General features: G+C 48.4%; 1 long non-coding RNA gene across 1 annotated transcript; it reads right to left on the bottom strand.

Annotated features, from left to right (window-relative positions):
* Positions 1 to 630: 630 nt before the first annotated feature.
* LOC149334669 (uncharacterized) lies at positions 631 to 1,057 on the bottom strand. Its single transcript, XR_016285009.1, has 3 exons — positions 1,008 to 1,057; positions 843 to 890; positions 631 to 786 (listed from the first exon to the last, which is right to left on the bottom strand). It is a non-coding gene; the product is annotated as an uncharacterized LOC149334669 (long non-coding RNA).
* Positions 1,058 to 12,206: the final 11,149 nt, after the last annotated feature.

Genomic DNA, 12,206 nt, shown 5'->3' with positions numbered 1-12,206 from the left:
TTGAGTATTGCACAAACTGCATTTTGGAACAGCCCACTGCGGTGGCCCAGAAGCTATGGCACTTGGCTGCTGATTAGGAAGTGCGGTGGTGCACATTAGAAGAATAGAGTCCTCCGCTAGGGTGCCACTTTCTTTTATATTAAAGATTGATTTTTCAATTACTTTGGTAGTCCTTATCAAAAAGTTATATTTTGTAATTATATAGTCAGATACAACTTAAGAGTGCCCCTTCAAAGGACCCCCTTCAAGCCAATGACGTCAGCAGATTCTCATGACCCTGCTAGCATGATAATGCAAGGAGTGGCGTCACAATGCAGACAGGGGTCTACCTGCGACCGTAGAGGAAAGAGATTATCCCGTTTCGTCTACCACTCTCTGCTTTGCCACACTAGCAGGGTCATGAGAATCTGCCGGTGCCACTGGCTAGAAGGGGGTCCTTTGACGGGGAAAATCCACTGCGTTCTTAAGTTGTGTCCGACTACAGTTTTATTTGCACAGTTAAATAGAAGACAGGATTGTGAATTACAATGTGGACATTGTTAACTGTCATTGGTCAAGACATTTTGCAGCCTATGGTACATAAGGCTCTGGATCTAATAAATTGCCTCACATTGCTCTCTAGGAGGGAGCATACGAAGCTCCCCAGCCAGTGCCATACATGTATGGTACACGGAGTCATTTGGTTCCTGGTGCTGCTGTTCGCTCTGCTCTCTCTCATTCCGCACAGCATGCAAATGCTGAAGGCATGCAGCGGCAACTGCAGCATGTGGAGGTGCCTCTGATGAGCTGGAAGTTGAAACATGTTTTTAGTACCAATGCATTGTAATCAACTCCTGTTTTACCTTTGCACTCCCCTCAGTGAACGCCTTGCTCGCTTTGGCTTTGGTGTCCTTTTGAAAAATGGAAACACTTTTTAGCAGCAACATATATTTATTCAAGTAGCAAGTTGTTAAGTCCAAGCAAACGTGTTCAACGATATTGAAGACATGTCATAGTGTTTCATTTACCTTTCAACTTCAGACTCGTAATCTTCATCCTCCCTCCTTTCCAGTTGGCTGTAAAAATGAGGGTACAGATGTCATACTTTGCACTGACTGCTTTACATTTCAGTGACTGCAATTGTGCATCTTGCATTCTCGGTCTCGATGTTTACCTTTCTGTTGCTGCAGCTTGTGGCATGGATGGTCCCCCCACATCAAGGGAACAGCTCAACACTGCAGACACTGGCGTGGAAGCTTCAAATAGTGGATCAGCAGGGCCCTCAGAAGCTCTGTTTCCAGGCAACGATCATCACTTCCATGATTAAAGCATTGTATTTTCTTCATGACTCAGTTCGTTCATGATTTGTGCAATGTACAAATTTTAGTCATGGCTCATGACTCGTGGGAGTTATAGCCTATTTTCTAGACGAAGCGGCGCACTGCTGGACAACTTACTCTTGCGATAAGGAAAAATCCATGCTTGAGGAGAGCCTGCAAAAATACAATTACATATAAAGAGAGCACAAATATTTCACTGTCTTAATTCTGCACATTGGTACAAATGTATTGAAAGTTGCAGTAAAAGACTGTGTCCAGCCTTTGTTTATTCTGATAACCCAGCATGCACCCTTGTGTAGATTGACAAAATGTTTGACACACATCGGTTCTCTTGACACTGGCTCCATAAATGCCTGCATTTGTTCAAAGTGTTTCCACTTGACAGAAGGAACATCTGCTAGCCCTGCTCCGCTTTTCATGCTTATCCTTATTTGATTCCGAATTTTCATGAAGGTGTCCTTTAAATTTTTAAATTTTCTTTGACAGATGACCCCTGCAGAGAAAAAAGGTCTGATTATCAAGTAGAGCAAAAGTCTCTTTACTACCACTCGCATTCGTTCTCCACTCGGCATGAATCGATAAAAGTGCCTTATGCTCACGTTGTTACACGCAAAAGCTCGCATCGCGAAATCTAGCGCCGCTGTCGCGGTGCCGTGAGCGTCGTGTATGATCACACGAGCTGCGGATGCCTGGGATAGGAGCTGGCAGCGGCGCGAACAAAATTATCAGTGAGCGCCGTGCTGTGCATGCTCGTACGACTGCGCATGCATGGGATAGAAGCTAGCAGCGACGAGAGCAAAATTATCAGTGAGCGCCGTGCTGTATCATTCTCTCAGAGCTGCGCATGCATGAGATAGGAGCTCGCGGCGGCACGAGCGAAATTGTCAGTGAGCGCCGTGCCCTGCATACTTGCACAGGCTGCGGATGCATCGTATAGGAGCTGGCAGCGACGCGAGCAAAATAATCGGTGAGCGCCGTGCACGCCGGCACGGGCTGCGCATGCATGGGCTAGCAGCAAAAACAAATGCGGCCAGTGGCCGCATTTGTTTTTCCAGTCCCGGACTACTTGCTGGCAGGTCTCGGCTTCCGCTCGGACAGGAAAAGCGTCATGGTCACATGACCTACTTGCCATAGGCTGCTTTCGAACACGGCGCCAGAGTCGGGCTCCCCCTCGGTTACCGTACAAGGACGCTGTCATCTGCTAGCAGACGATGCAAGCCACTACCACTACGAGGCCGAAGCAACGCCGTGCGCTCGATCATGATACTGAGTCGATTTAAAGACTGTACTGTCAGCTTAGCGTAGGTGCATTACAGAACTCAGCTTCGGAGGTATGCTCGCCGCTACTGCTTGCGGCGAAGTTCGCACAAAGTAGCCCAACTCGTTGCGGAAAGGCGGATAGACGAAAGCCTCCGCAAGAATGTTGACAACAAGCTCTATAGCTGCTCCAGTATACGAGTGGTTCACCTGCGATGCTTTCAGGTAAGCGTACAGACAGCATGTGGCAAAACAAGCGAACAAGAACCTCTTGACGACACGAGCAAACAATACGCGCTCGCAGCTCCGAACGCGCGTCCGTGTGCGGTGGATTTCAAGAAAATAAACGAAGATGCAAGAACAAAAAGTCTTGCGATGGCTCAGAGAGGAGCTACGGAGCTCATGTGAAGGTTTAACGCATGATATCGACCTCCAGGGACACGAAAAGCACTCAAAATGCACACGGAGTCTAACTTAATATGGCTGCCAGCGCGGCGCGCAGCTATCGTCTGCTGCCTTCTCAGCAGCCCGCGGACTGCCATAGGCTAAAAACGAACGCGTTGCTATGGCGATGCAAGCAGGTGGGCGGAGCTTTCGGGCTGCCCGAGAAAAACAAATACCGGACTCGAGTCCGCAAGTAGTCCCGGACAGTCCGGGACTGAAAAACAAATGCGCCCATTGATGCTGAGCTTTATCACCGATGAAAGGACGGCCAAGCACCGTTTCGTCATCGTGCTCCGTGTTTGACGACTTGCAAGCAGGTGTGACGCGCCGTCAGCGTTGTGCTGTGTCTTACGTGGTTGCAACGGGCTATGGTGTTGTGCAATCTTGATATGCGAGCGAAGAAACCGGCGGCTGTCGCCACTTTTCGTGTCCTTCGCAGAGGTGCTTAGATTAATCAGCCATGACGTCCGTTTTGCCTGTTATATTTCGATGGTCAACATCGTAGATGTCTGTCAGCAATCAGCACAGCCGCGCAGCATGCCTGTAGCCAGCAGGGATGTTGGGAGTGGCCCACCCATAGCGCGTACGCCTATAATTTATGTACGGCACGCCGGGGGCGTGACCAATGGCTTTGATTGACAGGTGAACTCGGAGCTAAACTCGTGAACGGTGAAGTGCCCCGAATTCATCTCGGTACTCTCATGGCGGCAGCAGCAGCAGCCTGGGTCATCGCTTCCTCTGACGGCAAATGTCAGTACGGCCGACTGGACCCGTTTACTGCCATGGCCGACGACGAATTCCAGCGATATTTTCGCCTCTCCAAAACATCGGTACGATGCATGTGTAAAGAGTTAGGCGACGACCCACGCCTGCGGAGAGTGCGTACCGGGCCTCATTCGCTTTCGGTTGAAGAGCAAATCCTCTGCACCCTCCTGTTCTTCGTGACCGGGAGCTTCGAGGGGAGCGCCAGCGCAGACCGCTTTATTGGACGCCACCAAACCACTGTGAGCCGCTGTGTTAAGGCGCGAATATAGTCCGATGTAAAACAAGCGAGCGCGCGCGCGCGCGCGCGCGCTGCGTTGCTTTCGTGAAAACAGCTCCGTCTATAGACCAGATTTTTTTACCCTCGCACGCAGGCTGCGGACGCGCGCCCACTCTCGACGCCAGTCGCCATCTGTCGGCGCGCGCGGCCCGAGGGACTGCGGGTCGCGCCGGCGCCGCGCATAGAACGCATGTTTACGTGTTCGCTTCTGCCGTTTTGTGCTCCATCAGCTAACGTATGAGGGTGTGTGCTGTGCGTCACTACTCACATTTGCCCTCTTCCAGACAGTGCTGCGGTTATCTTGTGCGCAGTTACTCGTTAACGTGACATCCGAGGGTAGTCGACCAGGTAGTGTACGGACTGGAAACCGGCACTTCGAAGCAGATTTCTGCGCTGTCGTGTCGTTAATTGTTGTCGCCTTTTACGTGCGATATCATCTATGATAATATTATGCATTAGAATGTAGATCTATTGACTTGACTCAGTGGAGTAGTAACTGGATAGGCGAGCTGCAGACTGAAGGTTGTCCCGACGGAGCGCGTGTTTTCGATCACCAGTACGTGTTCAGCATCCTTGCGCTGAGCTTGCTCTTGTTCCCATTCAGAACATTTCATGCACAGGATTGTAAGCACGACCGCTACCGATTTCAGCTGCTTTTTCCGCACACATGTCAGAGGTATCTGGGGGGTAAAGGTTTATCTATAGTATCTTTCTGCTGTTGGTATCTACCTTAGCTTGGTTTGGTTTATTAAGGTTTTACGTTCCAAAGCGACTCAGGCTATGAGGGACGCCGTAGTGAAGGGCTCCGGAAATTTCGACCACCTGGGGTTCTTTAACGTGCACTGACATCGCACAGTACACGGGCCTCTAGAATTTCGCCTCCTTCGAAATTCGGCCGCCGCGGCCGGGATCGAACCCGCGTCTTTTGGGCCAGAGCAGAGAGCCGTAACCACTGAGCCACCGCAGCGGTGCGGTATCTACATTATTCATAGGAAAATATGCGCGATTTCATTACATTTTCCACACTTAGCCAAACGCCTACGCAACGCTCTCACACGCGGCGAGAGCTCCTGAATAACATAACGCGACTTCGGACCTCAGAATTAGTGAAAGCTGGATTAGCTGCTCATATCTATTCAAGAATTTATAAATTAAGCGAAAGTACGTTTTTATGCACAAGGTTGCATAAACCATGACAAAATTTGTTTTCTGTTGGCGCTGCGACTCAGTTGAGCTCACAGCGGTAATTTGTTGATAAACTGGCGCGGCGACAAGAAAGCCGTTTGTGGAAGGGGGGGGGGGCTTTATGGCCGGCAGGAAGGAATAAGAGTGCATGGGAATTGGAACTGCATACTAGCCGCACACCTAATTCTTGATATTGAATAAAAAGTTTCTTTGCGGTGGAGCACCAAGACGGAATTCGATTAAGCACGAGCGCGTTCTAAGCGCCGGCACAATTAACCTGAATGTCAAACTAAATGTCATTAAAACGCGTCAATGTTATCGCTTTGATAACGTAAATACTTCCTGCAACACAGCCACGCAGCGGAAGTATGCTTGACAATGTTTTTTTAGCGCCCAAAGCGCGGCTATATGCAGGCGCGGCCGCGGAACTGCCGCAGCCCCGCAGTCCCCAAAGAAACGCCCGCACCGCGGCGCGCCAGTCGGTGCAAAATGGCCGCGCCCTGGAGAGGCTCAAAAATCTGGTCTATAGTTCGACGCACTGCAGCGGCCAACGCAACCGGCGGTTGCCAGCGTGCCCCGACGGGCCCGGCGGCGTGTTTTTTTTTCAGCGCAAGCCCAGCCAGGCCACTGCTCATTGGCTCGCTGTACTGTTCACGTCACTTCCGCTTTAATTTGTACGCAAGCACTAAAAGTAAATGGCTGTTCTAAAGAAGTATCTATACAAACATTTCATATGCATACAAAATATAATGAATCTTTGAGAAACTAAATTTCAAAGTTTAGTTTGGTCACGTGACTAGTGGTGGCGGGCGGCATGCAGACGACGCCCAAAAGTGTGATCACGTGACATGACGTCACTTTTGTCAACAGTCAAAATGGCCGCTTGAAAGGTCGTTGCGGCTGGTCGCGGCAGTCACGGTGTCTTCGGGCAGTTGTAGCAAGTGATTCCAAGACCAATGCCAGCCGCCTAGTTGGATCCAGGATACTTGCCCCTGAATGGTTAAAGTGCGCCGATTCCAAGGTGCTATGTAAGCCGCGCGGTTGGATGCTAGATATGCGTATTGCATTGGTTTTCGAACCGACGTAGGACCTATGCGGTGGCGATGTCACGAAGCGTTTGCGGCCGTGTTGCAAGCGTTTCTAATTCCTGTGAGGATCACCACGGACAGCGACGATTAACAGCTGCTCACCTTAGAGAAAGGAGGCTGCTCATGGTGAATTTCCTGTGCGTGCATAAGCTACACAGCACAGTGACAGTGGACGAGAAGTGAAAGTGGTTGCGGTAGGAGCTAGTACTTCTCCGCCGAGGCAGAGAAATACGCACGTGCGAAGGCTCACTACGCACGCAGTGTTTTCCGAATGCTGAAATGAACTTGGCGTTGAGCAGCTAATCGTGCTGGTTGCATTGATTGCGACCGAAGCGAGCGTTGTTATACGACGTTGTTTCTGTTACGTATCTATCACCGATTTTGATCGCGCTTCCTGGGGATACTGTGCTTCGAAACTGCTGTGTGCGACGTGACGCGATCTTGGCTGCGCAGCCGTCGAACTGTTTTCTTCCGCGACAACCACAGCGTCGCCATTCTTCGGCGTGTTGCTGCTTCATACAGTACATTGTGTGATTACGGATGCTCGGGTTACGACGTGCGAAAACATCGGTGTGTAGTGCAGTGGTCTCTTGTGGAGCGTCGTTTTTTTTTATTTCCTGCCTGCTATGTGGACCTATGTCTGCAAAAATATTTGCGTTTAGAATTGGCGACATCACAAACTTCTCTGCATGATGGTGGGCTGAGCCAGAGTAGTAGTTCTCGGTTTAGGTTGTGACAACATGGTGCACTCCGTTTAAAAGTGCTATAGCATTGTGGGCTGCGGAAAGGTTATAATGTAAGCTTGAGACTCTGTTCTTTATTGTTAAGCAGCTTAATTTATTTTGTGCATTGAGTAATCTGAGCCATGATGTGAGTCGCCGAGCACTGACAATGCTTTTGACACCAGAAAAAGAAGTGCTTTGGCATCCAGAAAGTGTGTGAGCAGGAGGAGTTGCTGGGCCTGGCAGTTCATGGGTTAACACAAAACTCTCTGCACACAGTGCGACAAGCAGTATGATGGCAATTACAGTGTGTAACAAAAGCATATGATTCAGGCTGTGCTTGACTTATCTACTCAAATTCAAGAAGTCTTAACAGTCTTTGCACTCTGCACAATTATGCGACAAAGGGATGTATTCATTTTCACTCTGTCCACTGTGTTATGAGCGAGTTTCCATGTTATCGAGGTGTGAGTGCATTGAAAAAGTTTTACCCCCAGAAATACTGTCCATAATTTGAATCCATAATAATGGGGTCTGTATTAACGAGGCATGACCTTATAAATGAAATTATAGTTATTTTTAGTCCTGATGATGACACAAGTTATTCAGCTGTGTTATTTGCCTAGACGACTTATGAAGTAAATTTGCCATTGCAAATTATGAAAGCTGATTAAAAGAATGTTGTATGGCACAGCAGTTTGGTGGTTGTAGAATAACAGTTGGCTTTACCTGACACCACTTTGAAACAGCGGATAGGAGAACAAGGCCTGTGGAGCTAGTGAAACTGCAAGGAACAAAGACAACAGGAAAGAACACCACCACCGCCGCACCCAGTAGAAATTCTTGTTCTGTCATTCTCGCCCTTAGTAGCTCGTCGACATGCTGTCTTTCCAGCAGTTCACCCGACAGCACACTTAAGCCCTGTGAAACCTGGAGAATGCAACAGCAGGACAGGACACAGTGTGTACATATATCTTCTGCATGTCTCATCATAGCTTGGCCCCTGTATGTGTCTTGCCAGTCATCATTCAGCACCTATGACCCTATTTGTGCCGTTGGCATGTGCACCCAATTGTAAACATATTTTATACTCTTGTGGTGCTATAATGTTTTGGCCGATTAAGTTGTTTCATCCAAATTGGCAAGGCTTTAGAAAGCGTTCCTGCGATAGCCAACTTGCTCTCATTCTCCCTGAACGGCAACATCCCCCTTAACGCTTTTTTTCTGGGCTTTGAAAGAGCGTGTAATAAAATCCCTCATTTATATAAATAAGGTGTATTTTCTCATGCTATAACTTGGATCCAATTGCTCTAAACTGATTCCAAGCTCTAACAGCCAGCCGTCGACAGAATTCCCATACTAATTCTTACGCGTCCTGCTTTTTTCCTGCAATCTCGGGCGCCCCAAGGCATTGCCCACGGGCCCGAGGTTTTATTAAATACAATATGACCTTCCTTTCAGTGTTTCCTAACATGCCTTCATTGACAACAATGGAGTCTGCCCTCTGCAATCAATAACAGTATTTCAATTCTCAGAACAATATTTCGGATGATCTCGACTAGCCTGTTTGCTAATGTTATTAAGAATGCACCAACGTTTTTTACTTTCAGGATAACTACATCTTGCCTACTTATAAGGCCTTACTGAGAAAGACATATTCACTGCATACTGAAAAAAAAAATTGGTTTTTGAGGAACGGAAATGACGTAGTAAATGTCACATATCTCAGTGGATACTCGAACTCGCTGACAATGTAACATGGTCTCACCTAACAATCCTTCCTTATACAACTACCCACAGCCCAGGATATTTACACCATAGCATGTCCTTAGTGTCACCGTCTTCCATGTTGCTTGCATTCAAATCTCCTGTGCAGCATCAGCAGAATATTGTTATGCCACATGGCACAAATCTAATTTTTCTCAGATCCTGGGATGAATTCAGAACTGAGCTGCTTGTTTTATTCTCTCAGACTATTGTAGAAGCTCCAGCGTCACAGCACTAAAGATGAATCTTCTAATTTCTTTGTCTCATGCAGAAACTGCGGGGTTTTTTTTGCTCTTTACTGTCACATAACCAACTAATCTTTTCCTGCTCATGGTTCCTTCTGCACTAGCTGCACAAGCACTGTCCCTCCCTTAGCTTATGCCATTGCATTTCAAGATTCAATTTTGTTTTTGCCACGAAAGGCTAGAATGGTCTTCCATCTCGCAAGGCTACGCTTACTAACCTATTGTCCTTCGAACTGGTCACTGTAGAAATCCATGCAGTTAATGACAATGTAAGTTCAATATTTTTTAGGGATCCCCCAGTGTGGAGAACGTTTGCAATAAGGAAGTAATTGTTCATTATCACCCACCCAACCGTAGCCATACGGCTACAAAAGAAAGCTACTCAGGTTCCACAGAAACTTTGTAGTTAGAGGAAAAGTTACCCTAGTCTAGGGTTCAAACCCGGGAATACTGCCTCACCGGGGCAGTTGCCCTACCAAGTGCGCGAACTGTATGGCTAGCATATGATGGGGTGAGCTCGAAATGGGAGCGGTGTTAGTCAAATATTTTAGGCGACTCCCTCAAAGTTGAAATGATTTCTAATAAGGTAGTCATTACTCATTGGCATCCACCCAAGCACGGCCATACGGTTACAAAAAGAGCTACAAAGCTTTTCTTTGCAGCTGCATGGCTGCGCTTGGATACTAATGAGTAATTATTCCCTTATTAGTACATTGCGAACTCATCAAGCTCCTACTTGCCTCATCATGTCAAAGTTCACCGCTCAGGTATTGCTACTTAGGACCGTTGAGGTATAATAAATATCAAAATAAATTGATCTAATAAAGTGCCTACTGACTCGTTCACTTGGGCAAACCAATAAAATGCTCTATTATGCATAATGTGGTCATCGAGAACTTTCCTCTATTTCAAGCAATATCATGGCGTATAAATATGTCGTTTGCACAGCCGCTTTTAGAAATGCTATCCTTTACTATGATACATGTAATGCCCCTCTGCTAAAGTTTTAGCCAGAGGCTGGCAGTGTTCCAAATAAATAAATATATGCGCACAGTAGTTGCATTCAGGCTAACTTGCACACTGTGCACACGAATCCTCTATCGGGCCGAACACACTGAGTGGAACAAGCCAGGCTGCAGTACAAGCTGCTAACAACCGTCATAATTACAAAATCACATTTTTCAAATAGCAAGGTTATATATTTTAAATTATTAGTGAGCGATTCAAAATAGCACACAGCAGTGGTTTTGCATTTTTGATAGAAAAAAAAAATACTGGCGAAGGGAAGGCGCAAAAAGGACGATCAGGAGAGAAGAGACAGGATCGGACGAGCGTTTCCCTAGCAGTGCACAGTAGTTGTCACTGTAATATGTAAACAGGCTTCCTCCCTGCTGACAGTCATTGCAAAAGAGATGCGTATAACAACGCTCGCTTCGGTCGCGATCACTGTAACCAGTACGATTAGCTGCACAACGCCAAGTTCATTTCAGCATTCGGAAAACACTGCGTGCGTAGTGAGCCTTCGCACGTGCGTATTTCTCTGCCTCGGCGGAGAAGTACTAGCTCCTACCGCAACCACTTTCACTTCTCGTCCACTGTCACTGTGCTGTGTAGCTTATGCACGCACAGGAAATTCACCATGAGCAGCCTCCTTTCTCCAAGGTGAGCAGCTGTTGATCGTCGCTGTCCGTGGTGATCCTCACATGAATTAGAAACGCTTGCAACACGGCCGCAAACGCTTCGTGACATCGCCACCGCATAGGTCCTACGTCGGTTTGAAAACCAATGCAATACGCATATCTAGCATCCAACCGCGCGGCTTACATAGCACCTTGGAATCGGCGCACTTTAACCATTCAGGGGCAAGTATCCTGGATCCAACTAGGCGGCTTGCACTGGTCTTGGAATCACTTGCTTACAACTGCCCGAAGACACCGCGACCAGCCGCGACGACCTTTAAAGCGGCCATTTTGACTGTTGACAAAAGTGACGTCATGTCACGTGATTGCAGTCTAGTCACGTGACCAAACTAAACGTTCAAATCTAGTTTCTCAAAGATTCATTATATTTTACATACATATGAAACGTTTCCGTAGATAGTTCTTTAGAACAGCCATTTACTTTTAATGCTTGCGTACTAATCGGAGCGGAAGTGACGTGCACAGTTCAGCGAGCCAATGAGCAGTGGCCTGGCTGGGCTTGCGCTGAAAAATAAACACGCGGCCCGGCGCAGATTTGGCTCCTGCTCCAAATGCGCGCCAGCGCCGCCGACCGCGCCGACCCACAATGCATCGCGCGGAGAAAAATGGCGGATGCCAGCGCGAGCGGCGTGAGTGGCGCGAGCTGCCCAAACATCGAAACCGAGCCGGATATCGTTGTGGAACGCTTTATTGAAGCCATAAAACAACACCCCTGTGTATACGACACAAAACGACTCGATTTCAGAGTACTTGAGATGGTACTCTGGGTCTGTTTGCCGTAGTTCTTGCACAAGCTGGTGGTACTCGCCTGTTGTTTTCCGCTGTGCGAAAATCTTTCGCACATACATTGAGCGCCTGCGCTTTCGCCGCAAGCGGTGGACTAGTAACACGAGAGCAAGTTTCTGTCGCGCGGATGACACCCTCGCCATATTTCATACAGTAGCCGCAATGGCGTGAATGGAGCGAAACGGATGAGGCGACGCAGAAAAAGGCGCGAACGGAATTCAAACTACCCGCCTGTCGACGATCGGCGCGCGAGTCGGCGGTCGTTCTGCGCATGCTCCGAAGCGGCGCGCGGCGTCTGGACGCATCGAAGCATAGAGGGGGTGGCGCTCCGACCGGCGCAGCGAAACCGGCGTAGCGCGAGAGACTGCGAGCGACGCTCGCTCGCGCGCTGAACACGTCGGACTATAAACGCGCCTTTTAGGGACATCTCCGACGCGCTTATTGACGCGGCTGGGCAGAAGTGGTGGCTCGCTTTTCCCATGAGTGCGGCCGAGCGTGCCTATGTTAAGGGGCGTTTTCTTCTGCGCGGCGGCATCACAGAGAACAAGGTGAATGCGTCTTCTAGCTGGCAATTAACAGAGAGCAGTGAGTTGTGATTGACCGACTCTCAAATCTTGCGCACAAGTTTCATACGAAACTCCCATGACATGC

Source organism: Amblyomma mixtum, chromosome 8, assembly GCF_055824585.1.
Source record: "Amblyomma mixtum isolate Tamu chromosome 8, ASM5582458v1, whole genome shotgun sequence".
In the NCBI taxonomy this organism is placed as follows: domain Eukaryota; kingdom Metazoa; phylum Arthropoda; class Arachnida; order Ixodida; family Ixodidae; genus Amblyomma; species Amblyomma mixtum.
Note: the sequence above shows the minus strand (reverse complement) of the source record. Positions and strands in the feature narration are given on the sequence as shown.